The sequence below is a fragment of the Ruditapes philippinarum genome, unplaced genomic scaffold (genome assembly GCF_026571515.1).
Source record: "Ruditapes philippinarum isolate M1 unplaced genomic scaffold, ASM2657151v2 ctg10625_1_1_1_1, whole genome shotgun sequence".
Taxonomy (NCBI): domain Eukaryota; kingdom Metazoa; phylum Mollusca; class Bivalvia; order Venerida; family Veneridae; genus Ruditapes; species Ruditapes philippinarum.
Genome location: NW_026854189.1, coordinates 17546 through 35851, shown reverse-complemented (window position 1 = coordinate 35851; position 18306 = coordinate 17546). Strand labels below are relative to the sequence as shown.

The 18306-nt window shown below is 33.1% G+C and overlaps 2 long non-coding RNA genes across 2 annotated transcripts; both read right to left on the bottom strand.

The window, feature by feature from the left end:
* Positions 1-4111: 4111 nt before the first annotated feature.
* On the bottom strand, positions 4112-7460 carry LOC132739361 (uncharacterized). The gene is made up of 3 exons (XR_009626986.1): positions 6920-7460; positions 5259-5361; positions 4112-4995 (listed from the first exon to the last, which is right to left on the bottom strand). It is a non-coding gene; the product is annotated as an uncharacterized LOC132739361 (long non-coding RNA).
* A 3228-nt stretch (positions 7461-10688) lies between these two features.
* On the bottom strand, positions 10689-16789 carry LOC132739362 (uncharacterized). Its single transcript, XR_009626987.1, has 2 exons — positions 16705-16789; positions 10689-10982 (listed from the first exon to the last, which is right to left on the bottom strand). It is a non-coding gene; the product is annotated as an uncharacterized LOC132739362 (long non-coding RNA).
* Positions 16790-18306: the final 1517 nt, after the last annotated feature.

Sequence of the window (18306 nt, the reverse complement as noted above, 5' to 3'; positions counted from 1 at the left end):
TCTTTCAAGAAAATAAAAAGAAAAATGTATTGAGGTTTTATGAAAAGTAAAAAGACTAAAGATAAAAGTAATAATTTCCATGTTATTTGCGATTGATGGCAATTTTTTTCAGTAATTTTGACCATATTTCTACTGCGTTACTAACGCTGTAAGTGTTAATTTTGCATATTTTGACCTCTTTTTAGCTCACCTGAGCAATGCTCAGGGTGAGCTATTGTGATCGCCCTGTGTCCGTCGTCGTGCGTCGTCAACTTTTCACATAAACAACATCTCCTCTGAAACCAATGACTGCACATCAACCAAACTTTACAGAAATGATCCTTGGGTGGTCCCCTTTCAAAGTTGTTCAAATGGTTCCGGTCTGTTGCATATGTAGGTCACAGGGCCAGAAAAGGATTTCAAAAAACACAAAATTAAAAAATCTTCTTGTCTGAAAGTACATGGGCCAGAGCTTTGATTTTTGGTATATGGTATCATCTATGGGTCCTCTACCAAAGTTGTTCAAATTTTGTCCCTAGTGTCAAAATTGGCCCCGCCCCGGGGGGTCATAGGTTTTTCCTTATATGTCTATAGGTAAATCTAAAAAAATCTTCTTCTCTGATTTGGCAAAGGCTACAGATTAGATATTTGGCATGAAACATTGTGTAGTAGACCTCTATCAAGATTGTTCAAATAATGGCCCTAGGGTCAAAATTGGCCCCGCCCTGGGGGGTCATTGATTTTCATTACATACATATAGTGAAAACTTGAAAAATCTTCTGGTCTAAAAGTAAATGACCTAGAGTTTTGATTTTTGGTATATGGTATCATCTATGGGTCCTCTACCAAAGTTGTTCAAATTTTGTTCCTAGTGTCAAAATTGGCCCCGCCCCGGGGGGTCATAGGTTTTTCCTTATATGTATTTAGAAAAACATAAAAAAATCTTCTTCTCTGATTTGGCAAAGGCTACAGATTAGATATTTGGCATGAAACATTGTGTGGTAGACCTCTATCAAGATTGTTCAAATAATGGCCCTAGGGTCAAAATTGGCCCCGCCCCGGGGGGTCATTGATTTTCATTACATACATATAGTGAAAACTTGAAAAATCTTCTGGTCTGAAAGTAAATGGCCTAGAGCTTTGATGTTTGGTCTATGGTATCATCTGAAGGTCCAATACCAAAGTTGTACAAATTTTGTCCCTAGTGTCAAAATTGGCCCCGCCCCGGGGGGTCATAGGTTTTTCTAATATGTATATAGTAAAACATAAAAAAATCTTCTTCTCTGAATTGGCAAAGGCTACAGGTTAGATATTTGGCATGAAACATTGTGTGGTAGACCTCTACCAAGATTGTTCAAATTATGGCCCTCGGGTCAAAATTGGCCCTGCCCTCGGGGGTCATTGATTTTCATTATATACATATAGTGAAAACTTGAAAAATCTTCTGGTCTGAAAGTAAATGGCCTAGAGCTTTGATATTTGGTCTATGGTATCATCTATAGGTCCAAAACCAAAGTTGTTCAAATTTTGTTCCTAGAATTAAAATCGGCCCCGCCCTGGGGGTCATTGATTTTCCCTATATGTATATTGTAAAAACTTAAAAAATCTTCTTTTAAAGAACCCTAAGAGCAAGAGCTAAGATATTTAGCATGAAACATCTTCTAATGGGTGTCTACCAAGTTTGTTCAAATAAAAGCCCTGGGGTCAAAATTGGCCCCACCCCAGGGGGTCATTGATTTTCCCTATATGCATATAGTAAAAACTTAAAAAAATTTCTTTTAAAGAATGCAAAGAGCTAGAGCTAAGATATTTATCATGAAACATGTTCTAATGGATGTCTACCATGTTCGTTCAAATAAGAGCCCTGGGGTCAAAATTGGCCCCGCCCCGGGGGTCATTCATTAGCTCGACTTTTTTTTTAGATATATACATATTATATATATATACATACATATATATATATATATATATATATATATATATATATATATATATCTTATATATATATATTTTTGTATGTATGTATATATGTATATTGTATATATACAATATACATATATACATACATACAAAAATATATATATATATATATATATATATATACATACATACACACACACATATATATATATATATATATATATATATATGTGTGTGTATATATATATATATATATATATATATTATATACATAAAAAATCTTCTTTTAAAAAAACCCAATAAGCTAGACCTTAGATGTTTAGCATGAAACATCTTCTAATGGGTGTCAACCAAGTTTGTTCAAATAAAAGCCCTGGGGTTTAAACTGGCCCTGCTCCGGGGGCCTATATACAGGTGAGCGACTTTGGGCCATCATGGCCCTCTTGTTTGTAATTTACATTGGTTGTAAGTACCGTTTGAAATTTGCATATTATTTTCTCTGTCAGCTTAATAGTATTTTACTTTTGAATACATTTTCAAAATTTTCATGAACATTAGCAGGAATCTGGAGGTTTGCTGCTTTAAAGGCAAGGAATGACTTATCGTCGATATGAACTTCTAAGAGTTTGTAGAAGATGCCCTCATGCCACATGCGATCGAATGATTGACGCCTATCTAGAAAGCAGACATAAAGTTTATTATCTTGTTCCCGTGAGAAAAACACACTTTCACGTAATATAAAAGACATCATCATGATCAATGACCCCAGTTGTTCTTGAAATCCGCCTTGCTGGAGATTTATTTTTTCCGAAAGTTTATGTTTACAGTACATCTTTCTTAAAGTACCATTTCAAAAAGTTTTGTTGACGTAAGAGAAATAGCCTGATAATTATTTGGATCGTCTTTTCTCTTTTTCTCCACCTTTATGTAGGGTAATAATAATCCCATCGGACAAAAAACTTTCGTAACATGTAAGACATTGTATTAAATAAAAAATATGTATCAATGTTATCATTTTCGGGCGTTTTCAATCCACCGGGGCTCTGCCTGGATCGTCCTGGGCTCTGCCGGGGCTCTACCTGGAACGACCGGGGCTCTGCCTGTGTCAACCGGGGCTCTTCCGGCGTCATCCGGTTACGACCGGGGAAGCACCGGCATGAACCGTAGCTTCACCTGGGCTCTGCCTGGATGATCCGGAGCGCATCCTGGGTGGTTAGTTGGAACAACCGTAGTGCTGCCGGGGTAAGTGTGACCACAACAATAATTTCACCACGGATCGTCCCGGATCATCCCGGTAACTTACCGGGATGGTCCTGGGCTCTGCCGGGAGTAAGTGAGACCGCAGCTTTAGGACATGATTTTATTAATTTATTGATAGTATCTGGTAATACTGTAACACTTTGTCTGGTACCAACGAGCTGGTAACTATTGAATTATGTTCATTTACAATACCATACCATTCATCATTATATACTGGGTGTTCGAAGGGATAATAAAGATCTCTGTATAAAGTATGAAACCCATTGTTCAGTCACATCCTGATAATAGATTGCTTCGATCGATTCGGTTATTGAATTTGATGCCCGCCCCTGTAGATAATCCGACGGATTTTTTTCTGTTATTTGTGTCTATCTCGGGGGTACGGTCAATTTCCTGATTAATACCAATAAGATGTTGTTGCACATGATATCTATGTAAACGTCTTAACGCGCACTTTGCAGCTTTATATTGTATATAATTATCATTACATTGAACTCGAGGCCTACCCTCCGCGCATCACAATCTTCTCATTTTAGCCAGGTGTTAATGTGCATTATCAAGATCACTTTTCCAATATGGTTAACGATAAGCCTTAAATTTTGAAACAGGTAGGCATTGAGATGCAATTGAGATTGCACTAGTTTATGTATCGTACGCCTTTTCTATGTCCTGTTTCTCTAGGTTACTCGTTTGTTATCGCGTTAATTCACAATCCTCTCTTAAAAGTGATTGGAATCGCGCTGTTCTCTTCGCCAGTTAATCTTTGATTCATCTGGTATTGTCCGAAGGCGGTTAATACAGTCGCCCTCTATAAGCGGAATACAAAATGATGCTACTATAGGCCTATGACGTGACACATTCAGTGAATTATCGTCAATTATCTCACAATAACTAAATAGCATAAAGTTTCAACTGGTAATAATATATGATCTATCAATGAATGATAACAGTTACCCAGCAAACAAAAGACGTTGTACCAACGTTGTACTGACGTTAGACCCTGACGTTGGGTAAACGTTGGCAGAAGGTTGGATTTGAAAGTTTTTTAGACGTCAGAAAACCGACGTCTATACAACGTCATATAATGACCTTTATCCAACCTTTTCTGACCAAAATCCAACTTTTTCTGACCATTATCTGACCCTAATCCAACCTTTCCTGACCATTATTTGGACATAATCCGACCTTTTCTGACCATAATCCAACCTTTTCTGACCATTATCTGACCATAATCCAACCTTATCTGACCAAATTTTCTGACCATGATTTAGACTTTAACCTCATTCAAAACTTTTGGAATACGATTTTGTAATAATAGGGTAAACAAATAAGCATTCTTATAATTTTAGCAATTTATTTGTATACTCGGAATCACAAGTTCCAAACAAGAAATGTGGTACGATAACAAATGCAAGATTTACAATATATTTTTGAAACTATTAAACTTGAAAGTAGGTACTTTAATAACGCTTTATGTATTAAATAAGCATGTTTTAGAAATTAGATACACAAAATCCTTCTTGAATATTACCACTGACATTTTGTATAGTAAACATCCATATATGTGTTTTTATATCACCACTGATCATGAACTGATCACCCTGATTTTAGGATTTTCTAATCATCTTTCCAGTTCACTGATTGTATATTTGCCTTTGTATTTTATAACTGAATCTAGAATTGAATGTTAAATGGAACAATATTCTGAATATTTTGTCATTATTATAAATAGCAATGTTTATGTATCTTCTTTCGTCCTCCTACACTGTGTCTGGGGCATACTTTAAAGTTTAAGCGTATCATTACCGTCTCCAACCTGAAATCTCATCACACTTTCTGAAATTAAAAAAAATAAAATAATCAATTACAAGTGCAAGAAATAAATCACTTTTACATATTATAATTAAATGAAATTCTGACAAACTCTCCAACTACTTAAAAAAAGATATTTATTATTTTCTATCTAGTTTAAACCATATGTAGTTAACGTTAAGTGTACCTATATATCTATTGATTTTGATAAAAATGGCTTCGTGAATTTCATTATAAAATCAAGGGTAATAAGATCACTGTATTTTCTATAATATTTTGAAATATACCTGTCACAAAATCTTGGTAGGTTTTCATTTTTCTTTTCCTCTTAATACTTTCATCTTCCTCCTGAACTTTTGCCAGATGTTGAATTATCATAATTTCCACAATCTGAAAGACGAAATATAATCATTTTAGAATTTAACCATGTGGTGGAAGGATGTTTGTCTAATACAATAGGCAAAATCCAAATATTATTAATCTTAGTTAACTCATAAGGGCATGAAAAACTAACATAACAAATACCAAGTTAATTCTACTCCCGCAAAAAATTGACATTGTTATTTTTTATATTCAATGTAATTTATACACATTTTCATACAACATCGAAGAAATTCACATGTTACTGTCATTTTTATAGATATCATCTCTGCCCAGCATGATCCGATCTGCTAAGTGTATATAGGACAGACTGGCTTAGTGTACACACGTTTTATGATACGAACATATAACTTGTTGATAAGCAGCCTAATTAACAAACTATTACTTTTATTGATTTATATATAGAGGATATTTGTTTGTTTCAGTGTAAGATCGAAAAATATTTCACCGAGTGAACACCAGATGCAATATTTTCCACGAGTGGCGTAGCCACGAGTGAAAATATAATAGCTGGGGTTCACGAGTGAAATATTATTTGATCTCACATGTAAAACAAACAAATTTTCTGTTTATTTCATGATTTTTTAACGATTTTTACACCATTTTACTGATTTTTGCCGCGTAACGTCATGCTCTTATCTTCATGACGTCATCAAATAATGACGTCACAATGTTGAAGCAAAATATAATTCCATGATTATTTTTAGATTTTAGATGTTTTTCAGCACAACGTTCGTAAATATTTACGAACTACAGTTATCACGTACATTTTTTATTATGATTGACTACATTTCCGCTGAAAAAACATTCATTAATGATAAATATTTTATTTTTACGCCAAATATAGTTCGGCTACTGTGAAATTATATTTGGTAATCATTACTGTGAAATTATCAGAATATAATTAACCGTTATAATTCAGTAATCTACTGCAAAACATGTAATAAAACTATGATAATGTGTTTTCTGATTTATAATATGTTGTTTGATTACATTAATAAAAAGATAGCTAGTCAAAAACAATGTGCTTTCAGATATATCTTACCAAAGTCGTATCATTTACATGTATCAAATGCCATGAATCATTATCATTATATAAGAAACACATGGTATGCTTACAGTATTGGTAAAGTACTTCAATTAACAACGAGTAGTTTTACAACTACACAGATATCAAAATCAAACTGTGCATCTGATACATGTGTAAATGACTGGCCCCTTATGTAAGGGAAATTCATGCTGATAAGAAATAAGAGGGAATTTTATTTACCAGCATTTGAATAATAAGAGTCTAACGTACTGCATTTAACTTTTTATTGATTTCAATTGCTAGGATATTTCCTACCATTGATTGTGCATTTATTTGGCCTGGCGATATAGTGTGGTGATACAGACTGTTCTATAGTAAATATTATAGTGCTCGTACGAGGAAACAAAAATGTTTATCTCGCGAAATCACGTGACATTAGGTTTTACCAGTCAAACATTACAATGATCAAATAGCCATCGAATCCATGCAAACATGAGGTAAAGAAGCATTGAAAAACAATATATAATGTTTGCCTACCTTTTCATTTTGTTTGGAATATTCAACTTTGTCAGTCAACTCGTTGTTTTTTTGTCCGCCAATACAATTGAATTTCAAATCCGATATATGTCGCCAATTCGAATTTACTAAATTATTTACCACTATAAAATAAAGCCCTCAAAAATGATAACAACTTCATTGTAAATTATATAAACACTTCTTAGACTAATTCGAGGAGATAAGATATGATTTAAACGAAAATAGAGCAAATATATTTCATACTGATCTGCGACTATCCGTTTACCGAGCGCCACCTATCGAATATCGTACGTAGCCACCCACGTGATACTGTATTGTTTTGATGGAGAAAATAAATATATCATTTTCCCTTTCTAAACTTAAATTTAAAATTCTAGCTGTTTATGCTTTCATTTATATATATATTGGTTTCATAAATTAGATTCACATATTGTCAGATTACCGACCAAAACCCGACGTCGAGTCGACGTCAAAATGAAACGTCTGTTAGACGTCGGAGATTCAACGTTGGTTTAACGTTGTATGAAGGTCACCGACGTCGCGACCAAAATTCAACGTTGATCCAACGTTGTGTCAACGTCGAGTGTTTGCTGGGTACCGTATGACACATATGAATATGATGCACCCTTACATATATCTAATTTGTTAGTGACTTCCAAATTTGTGCAGCTATAACTGCTCTCTAGTGTTTGTAGAGTTTGCAACCACATTCACTTTGAAATCCCCTATAAAAACTGGTATTCCATAGTCTTTATATGTGTACCACAAATAGTACAGTTTGTCAATATATTCGTTAAATGTGTCTATGGTGTGATTTGTACATGGCAAAAATACTTGAAATATAAGCAAATATAAGTCTGGTTTCACTTGTAACTGTACGCAAATTATACGGTCGTCTTCAAACGGTCGTCTTCAATAGGAATAGGTGTGATAAAATTATCCAGTGTTCTATGCCACAATATTGCAACGCCACATTTTCCGCTAAAGTCTGCCACAGCATGAAATTTATAGTGACCATTTATTGAGCTAAACACATGTAGACTGTTGTGAAATAAACAATGCTCGGGTAACCTTAAAACTACGATATTGTATTTACCAAGCATTTAACATAAATACGCCACCGAAGACATGATGCCGAGACAAGTTAATTTGAGAGTTATACATATTATATTAGACATTGTAATAAACATTCACCGATAACGAACGAACGAACGAACGAACAAATTTATTTCACATAAACTTTACAGTTTCTAGTGGCTAGCCACTACATTTTACAAATTAACATATAGGTGTACATAGAACATACAATTGTGACAAATATCAATTATGTATACTAAAAGGATTAGGATATAATAATATAAGAAATTAAATTGATCTAATATTTATGGTGATGGACTATACATGTAACCATGTTTGTTTTATATCATGTCATATATCATCAGAAGTAATAAGAAACATCATGGTATCAATTCGTTTCGCTAAAATTTATAATAACATGTTTTGCGTTATAAATTATTTAATTTTAAATCAGCATAATATTCATAATACATTTTTTTCGCTTGCTTTATGCTTTTCATGCCATTTAATATTCTACCAACAATTCGATTGATGTAAAAAGATACCATATGTTTCTATTTGTTTCATATGCAAAATACAATGCCATATAAAAGTATAAGTTATAATTAAAACGGACTGTACGATTGTAATGTTTAAAATCAGTATTCTCATCTACAGAAATGTAACGTGCGTTGTAATCAGCTGCTCTGTTTCCATAGTCACGGAGCTCTGTACGTGTTAACACGTTATTCCTCTAGGCCAGAAGCACGGGTGAAGTACTAGATCAGCGTTTTCGTTAGCTTCAATGTTCAAACGAATGACAACTTTATTTTTTTTTAGTTTCGCACAGGAAACTTGCGAATGAAGGACACAGTTGACCCTCGGTTTGTTACAAAGTTTGTAAGATGTTTTAATGACACTGATCTGTTATATCCTCTACAAAGAAATCTACGCCTGGGCCTTGTTGCGTGCCAATCAAATCTGTCATATTGATTTGAATCTCTCTACTCACGAGTCGACACACGAACCGGTATTTTTCCATTTTCGGTAATGTTGACATGGATCTCACGAATGTAACATCTTGTCGCTTTAGTAAAGTACCGGCAGAGCGAGATGGTTTGTGTAACGGAGTATTACTCGTGTTTGACGAATGTTCCGCAATCGTATTGCTTATACCAGACGACTCGGACTGTTCCGTATTATTGACACTGTTCTTGTTGTTTGAACTCTTCGTATTTAGTTTAGAATGTATATCAATAGTCTTAGAATTGCTCTTACTCGTTTCCGTTGATAAGGGTAACTTAACGTTATTTTCAGTTTGACACTTATGTGACAAATATACATCAGGGATTCTTTCCATATAGGTGGTGGGTCGGAAAACGTTTCCGGAACTAAGTTCTATTCTTGGTCCGGTTATACTCTGTGTGGACTAGCGTGTTGAATGCACTGTGCTATCTTCACGACACCTGGACTATCTAAGAACTGTTCAAGTTGTCTGAGTCTATCCTCTTCACCGCTAGAGTACACATCGACGGCTTAATGCGTAGTCGAGACAAATGTTAATGATGGCATACATCTGTAGAGGTTTTAAAATCTGTTATATTCGTGGAAAAATGTATCAGATTTTTTAAAGGAATTCTCGGCCATCGCCGCTGCCCCGAAGGACGACGCGTACGATATCCCGTCAAAAATGCCGTGTGGTTATCGGTACTTTCACCTTTGTATTATCAACTAACCCCACAGGCTCATATTCGATTAAAAAATGTTCGGATATAATGCTGAATTTACTAGCCTAGCATTATTCAATCCGACCATGCATAATATCTGATAACCATAATCCGTGAAAAATCAAGTGCGCATCTTTCAAGCGTGACGAATCGTCGATCAAGGGGAGGTGAGCTGCAAATAAAATGACCTCTGACCTGACCCTCTGCAGAGTATAGCAAACAAAGAGCAAATAGCTTCAATTATTAAAAGCAAACATGATGTAATAATGCAGATTCAGATGCAAATGTCACTTATCTCATGTACCGTTCAAAAATATCTTCAATATATCCATTTTTTCTACAAAATAACACTTTTTATAACTTCCTATATAAAAACGGTTTGTTTATACCGGAACCGAAACCGATGGTTCTTTCTTACGGAAACGTATTCCGACCCCTTATATTCATCAAAATGAAGATAATATCGGTAATTTCAAGTAAGTTATATTTTTAAACATATATAAAACGACTTAATCTATCAGATAGTTTTAAAAGTTCATTGAAAACGCCCACGTGAAACTAAATTCGAGCCGCGTCACGACAAAACCAACATAGTGGGTTTGTGACCAGCATTGATCCAGACCAGCCTGAGCATCCGGGCAGTCTGATCAGGATCCATGCTGTTGGCCATCAGTTTCTCTACTTGCCATAGGTTTTATAAGCAAACAGCATGGCTCCTGTGCAGACTGCGCGGATGCGCAGGCTGGTCTGGATCCATGCTAGTCGCAAACCCATTATGTTGGTTTTGTTGTGATGCGGCTCACTTATCTTTATTGAAACGATGAAAGCCCGGCATTTTAAGTGCGCAAATGTAAGTAAAATTCAACATCGTATTATTTAAGATTTGTGAAATATAATCATTGGATATTACCATAATATATTATATTGAATAAATATTTAATAAAGTATTACCACTTATATATATATATATATAAGCAAAAACGCTATTTAAATTTGCCGTAGCTTTCGGCCTTGCGGCCTTCTTCAGCAGCATTTATTTCACATACAAATATATCAAACAAAACAATGGAAGTGACGTAACGTCAATGAACGACGCCCGCCGTGGCGTTGGTTGCCGTCTGCCGCGTTATTCTTTTGTATTAACTCCATACGGTCTATAGGTTCTTAATTTATTTTTCCACAAATTTTCTATTGTTTTTCTGTATTGGTCATTCCCGTATAGCTTTTCCAGCCCCATTATCGAAAAATCTTTAACTGTGTGGTCATTCGTGTAAAAATATCTACAAATATAATAAAGAATGTTTACAATTTGTTTATCTGCACCCAAATGTAACTCATGAAAAATGTTGCAGTTATGTAGATCTTATTGTATAATTGGATGTTTACAAAAAAAATAACCATGCCTGTCCCGCGTGATGTTTTTGTGATTTGCGAGGGACAAAAGGTCCAGGCAGGAATGTTTTGTTATAGCTTTTTAAATTAAACTCTCAATGCATATGTTTATCACTAGAATGAGCGCGCTTTACACTTAATTCCATAAAAAATTAAATATTCAAAAAGAAATTAAAAAATTGATCGTATTTGTCTAACGCAAACCACAAAAAGTCACGTGTTATTAAGTCACCGTGAATATTTTCAGATGGCATTCTTAATGGCGCTTATTTTGTTTTTTACTCAATATATATGAAGACATTTATACGACGTCTAGGCACTGTTAGCTGTGTTTCTGTTAAGCTAAAAATATTTTATTAGCAAAAGCCTTCACAGAATACTAATAACAAAATAGTATAAATGACTATAAACCAAACTGTCTTTTCGAAGATAAGCAGACTTGCATTTAGTTGTGTCCATTAGCATAATTCTTATTGTCATATCTATCTTATATGCATATTAAGGTTATTATATTAAGGTACATTATTGTGTACAATACTGAATTCTACCGGACGAGTACACGACTGTCAGATCTATATTGGACGAGGAGCTAGAACTTAAGATGTAGCCTTTGTAGGTGTCCAATGAAATAAGTGTTGTTCTCAACAATGCATAAGGAACTCTTTATTTTTTATTTGTTTGGGTCGTCAGACCAAACAAATAATGGTATCAAAATTTCAGACTCTAATGCTGTTAATTGCAAATGCCGAAAGTAGTCCGCTTTATATGTAACACTAAGGCCGAAAAATTCAGGGGAGATCACTGCGTAAATATGGTCACATGACAGGCGCATTAATTTTCAAGCAAAGTAATTCCCGAATGGTCGAAGATTTCTAATATTGTTTCATTCTTTATAGATATGCATGCTTCTGGTAAGCGCACAAGTGTTAAACAACAGTTAGCGTCGTTACAAACCCTAATTTAGAATAATATAGAGGATATTTGTTTGTTTTGCATGTAAGATTGAAATATAATTTCACTGAGTGAACACAAGATGCAATATTTTCACGAATGAAATATATTTCAATCCTGCATGTAAAACAATTAAATTTTCTTTTTATTTCATGCTTTTTAAGTGATTTTAAGTATTTTTTTTACTGATTTTGCCGCGTAACGTCGCGCACTCTCCATTGTGACGTCATCACACCATGACGTCACATCATCAATTTTGAAATATAGTTCTGTTAAATTTCTCTCATTTTGTTACATTTTTAATATGATGTATAGTGACATCGACTTTGTTTTCCTAAAGAAGCAAAATTTACGCATGACGGCATTTATTTCTGCCTGTTATTCCATTAAGTTATGATTTTCTTTTCATCAGATATAGTCCGGCTACAGTGAAAATTATATTTTATAAATTTCACTAGTGGTTTATCAGAATATAATCATCTGATATATTACAATAAAACAATGGAAAGCATGAAATAAATGGTTTTCTTCAGGCCATTTATATGAAAATTTACCGTGGCCGAGTGGTTTGAGCGCTCGCTGAGGAAGCGAGAGGTCTGGAGTTCAAATCCCAGTGAAGGCAACTCATTTTTTCTTCAAAATGTTTAAGTCAAATAAACATTGGATTGAATATCAGTGTTGCAATTAGTCTTATAGCCAATCTACTACAATTAAAACACTGGAGAGCATTGGTGGCACTATACAAAAACACATTGTTTTATAATCTCACAACCTTCACCTTTCTGACATTCTGAGACCCAAACAAATTCAGCGCGTTCTGTGCTTTGATTATAGAACTTTTTGACTTCAAATGCATTAAGGTATTAATGAATTTTGACCCTTAAAATACGCAACAGACAGATTAAAGTTTGCATTTGATATCTTAGACTTTGAAATGAAAAATGTTATATAGAATACAATATGGATTTGATGAAGTTTTTGGACTCTGAAAATGGAAACGCGGATAAAGTGAAAAGATAAGATCCGATAATGATGTTTATTGGAACATCACGTGGTTCAAACGTTGAAAGTGCATGAAATAACTAATATAATTATCAATTTGATTGCTTAAAATGTTATGGTTTAAAACCATAGGAAAATTGGATCAAAAACCAACACAAATTAAGTATCAAAACATGTTTCGCTTTATTAAGCTTCCTCAGTTGATACATATATTAAAATGACGTAAACGTACAAAATAAACGTCTACGTTAATAGACGTTACATTTCGCGCGTAAAAGGAACGTGATAATATTACAATATTAAAGTAATACAATAAAACATGTGCATATGTATGTATAAACTTAATTTTTTTTAAAAAAACGTAGCATAATTATATAATTTTCGAAAAGAATTACATAAAATAACTGGATCAAAAGATACATATATTTTCATAGAGAAACTAGGCTAGTAAATAATTACAACAAGTATGAAAACAACAGTTACTTATGTGAAAGTTTAAAATTCGAAAAAAATGTGCTTTAATCACATGTTGAAAATTGTAAAAAAGGGAGATAATAATTTAGAAACATCGTTATTAATCAGTATATTTTAAAAAGCTATCAAATAAAATGAAAATGATCTATCTATCATCTATTCAAAATATGGCATTATGCTCAAAATCAATTTATGTTATATGAAATAATGAAAAACCATATGAATACATTACGAATAATGTAGTATATAAATGTAACAATCAAAATTATGCGTGAATAAAGGGAGGTAATTAAATACTATTATCATCGACATAAATAATGTATTTGTATAGATTTAAATAAATTAATAACATTTTTAGATACAGTAAATGATTACTAAAATAGAACAGTCTTTTTATGCCGATATGTACTAAAAAAAATATTGACGAGTTTGTAAAAAGTTGCAAGTATATAAAATTTACTTGAAAATTGATGTTAAATTTTGTAATTCACTTTTGCATTCAAACACTTCGGGTAAATGTTTCTAACTTATGTATCCAGTATCAAACTCCTCGCAGCGGTTACTTCCCCTGATCTGTACAGTAACAAAGTAATAAAGTAGCAAAGCGTGACGTAACCGCTGTGAGGAGTTTGATCCAGTATGTCTCTTTCAAAAGTCTCCCCATATAATCACAAGTAGAGATTTTGATGCTAAAGCATCAAGTCGCCGGATAGAAAATGACTGTATTATCATAAATATAAGAAAATATCAGTTCATGTATAAAGAAAAGAGGAACAATATGTTGTGTAATTGTTTATTCACAATAAAACATCATATGTAAAGCAAACTTGCTTAGCATTATTGTCAAGAAACTGCTAGATTATTAAATAAGCAAGTTATTGTCTGGCAATATTGAACCTTAGACTCATTTTAATTTCCGGGGCAGGTGTTTCGTTAGTTTTACGTAACTTATTATGATTTTATGCTAAAGATTTTATTGATAGTATAGATCTCGATATTAAATCAATTAATATTGCTCGATTTGCGTACAGGCGGTAAGTAGGACGAAGTTGTGACCTAGTAGGTCAAGTTCGAATCTTTAAAAATCCCTTTTGCAGTTTTCATAAAACTATCTTTTTTTATTATTTCTGTTAAATATATATGAAACATAAGTTGATAAATCGTGTTTTCATTTTCTAGCATTTTTTTATTTCATAATTTTGATTAATTTTGTAAAGGCGAGTGATATTCTTGTAATTCTACTTGTAATTCTATCTTATACATTTACCGTTATACCAGACATCGAAATCCGTTTTGTATAGTTCAGAATCCGATACGCCAAATAATCAACGGTCATCGAATATTTGAAAATATATATGTTTTAATTATTGCATAAAACAATGCAATTCTACCGTAAAAGTGGTATCTGCGTAAATTTTTCTTGCGCTATTCGAAAAAATAAATTATTTAGTTGAAATCAAATATTTCTTGTCATTACATACGATATAGTAAACGTTTAATTGCTTTCCAGTTTGATAAAATATTAACAAAAAGATATTTTATTAGTTTTCTTTATTGTGTATCTAATTTCATCCGTCCTACAGTTTTGGTAACCTGCGCGACGGAAATCGACGGAATATAACGAAGACGACGATTACCACTATTTCAATAAATGTGCCTCTTTCGCATAAATCTATTTTGTTTTGTTCAACCTAAACTAAACTTTTGAACGCTGACAGAAAGGGCCACGTTTAACCCTATAAAAAGGTTTTGAAAACTTATTTAATTCTTTGATGTGCAAATTATGAGTACATTGTATACAGACCTTTCTAATGATATAAAATATGAAACTGATTAATGAAAGATAACTTTGTAATTATTTTATACATTACATCTAACCAGACACTTTTCCAACTAATCACAAGTAACCAGCAATCTGTTACTATTAATAGATTTACAACACTAACATACAACGTGTAGTCCACGTGATTCTTACAATAGAACAGGGAGAATCTGTTTATAATTAGATAAAATTATGAAATATAACAGGTCTCATAAGATATAAACAACCAAATAATTTAAATGTGTCATTTCAAATATCATTCATGATTTATCAATCATAAAATAGCAACGCTTGACACTTAGAAAAAAGTAAAAGTATCCCTAAATTCAATGACTGGTCCATAGGGATACGTTATTAATTCATTTTATGAAAATTGTTAATGTTTGCTTTTTAAGAGATGTCAATATTTGTATATTTCATTTCATTTAGCAACGGTACTTTATTTTTGATTTTTTAAGATTATGAAACATAATTGTGGTCCATAATTTTTCAGTAATTGATTTGCTTTTATATTCAGATTTTAAGGCCTTCTCCTACCATAAATATAATATTAAACTGTTACAAATATAGTCGCCGGTTTCTACCGGCGACTAATGAAGTTTATCAATCGGCATAAAGGAAAAGTCATCAAGTGAGTGATCTTCGGAATTGAAATGAATTGCAACATTAGAAGAAAAATTGGGATGATTATTACTTCTTATATCAAATTTATGGCTGTTCATTCTTTTTGATATGAATTTGACATACTGTATTTTACATTTTTTACAAGTAATCAAATAAATCACGTCACTAGAAGTACAATTTCCATCAAAATGCATTTCGAATGTTTCTCCACAGTATTTGTACTTGTTGAATTTACTATTTTCCTTCAATATTTTTACAGTGAGTACATCTTTTTCTATTACACTTATTAGTTTTACCGTTCATATTCCGTTTATTTAGAGTTGAATGGGTGAGTGAATCTTGAAGATTTTTGGGACGGCTGTATGCTAAGATTGGTTTATGATTATTGTAAATTTTTAACACTGTCATTTTCTGACAACATTAAAAGATGGTTTAAAACCAAAATGTTATGCATTACATATTACATCGTATATACATATCATAAAAAGTTTACAGTCAATTAGACCGACTAGTGTATTACGATGTTTACTAAAATGACCTTTCAACAGTTAAGCATATTAATGAGACTGTAACAAAGGCAACAACATTGTTATTAGTTTACAAATACTGTAGATTCCGGTATCTAGGTCAGACCCTACAAAGATATTTGCCATAAAAGAACAAATTCTTGATTAATTTTCATCTCTCAGTTGGCTTTTGATATGAAAAATACAAAAAGAAAGAAAAGTTCATATTACTGTTAATTGTATATTCTTTACAAATGTGTCCAGACGTCTTTGTAAACTGTGTTCTTTCGAAAAATAATTAGATCCTCACAACGGTGGTCTCTTTCCTCCATTTAAACTCATATGATTTTTGTTTGTCATGGCACATTTCTGAATTCAAATAACAAACTGTATCATTACTTCATTAAAATTGATTAAAGTAATGATGAAGCTTTGAAATATCTCTGGTTTGAGTAGTGTTTTGCTTAGCCATTTTAAATGAAAAAAAAAAAGAAAAATGTGTTTGTCTTTCATGAATCCTAATATGTTATAAAAATCACACACCGAAGTGCAGTGTATGTATGTAATTTCATAATATACGCACTTAATGAGCGCATAATATACGCATTGTGAAAATGTAACCAATGAAATTCCAGCGTTTGTGATCTAACAATTTAAATTCACTATTGGTGTTTTTATTTCCAATAATTTACTTACTTCACGCACGTTGTTTAGATTATGAATACTGATAAAATAAAATAAGCACTTATGCGTAAATCTTAAATGAAAAAATGGTCAATGACTATATAACATAACATAGCATAAATTGTATTGCACATAAAAAATGTAAACATACAATTTATAGTCAAATCAGATTCTGTATACTATGTGTAAAGTGATACAAGTTACAATTAGCGAGAAGTATTGTTAACGAGTATGAACAAATGTTATGATATATGTAACAGAGTTTGCATAAGAAATATCTATACATGTTAAGAAACAAATGTACTTAAACAAAGAAGAAAAAAAATATCTGTTTACGTTGCCGAGAAGCATTGTTGATAAAAATAAACAAAGGTTACGACATTACGACAAATTGCATATAAAAATACTTACACATGTACACAGTAGAACGACATTAGTTCACGTAACGAGAATTATTGGTGACAAGTAAAAACAGAAAGTTGGCATAAATACACTTAAATATGTCAGAAACTAAGTAGAAAGATATCTGTTAACATTATATTTTATCGATATCCACAAATCAAACGGCAATTATTATGTTTCCAAGATGACATAACCGTTGCAAAAACCCGAGACTTGTGGATAACAGAAATTAGTTGACCTGATTCAAATTGTCGCTGATAAACTGTGAACTTAAGCATTTTATTTCTAATTAGATTGGTGTATTGCGGTGTTCGTGTGTCGTCACTACGACTTAGCTATCTTGTGGCCACGACTTAGTCACTTGTGGCCACGACATATTATCTCGTGGCCACGACATATTATCTCGTGGCCACGACTTAGTAACTCGTGGCCACGACTTAGCAACTCGTGGCCACGACTTAGCTATCTCGTGGCCACGACTTAGCCACTCGTGGCCACGACATATTATCTCGTGGCCACGACTAAGAAACTCGTGGCCACGACTTGGTAACTCGTGGCCACGACTTAGCTATCTCGTGGCCACGACTTAGCTATCTCGTGGCCACGACTAAGTCACTCGTGGCCACGACATATTATCTCGTGGCCACGACTTAGTAACTCGTGGCCACGACTTGGTAACTCGTGGCCACGACTTAGCTATCTCGTGGCCACGACTTAGTCACTCGTGGCCACGCGATAAATTAAAAT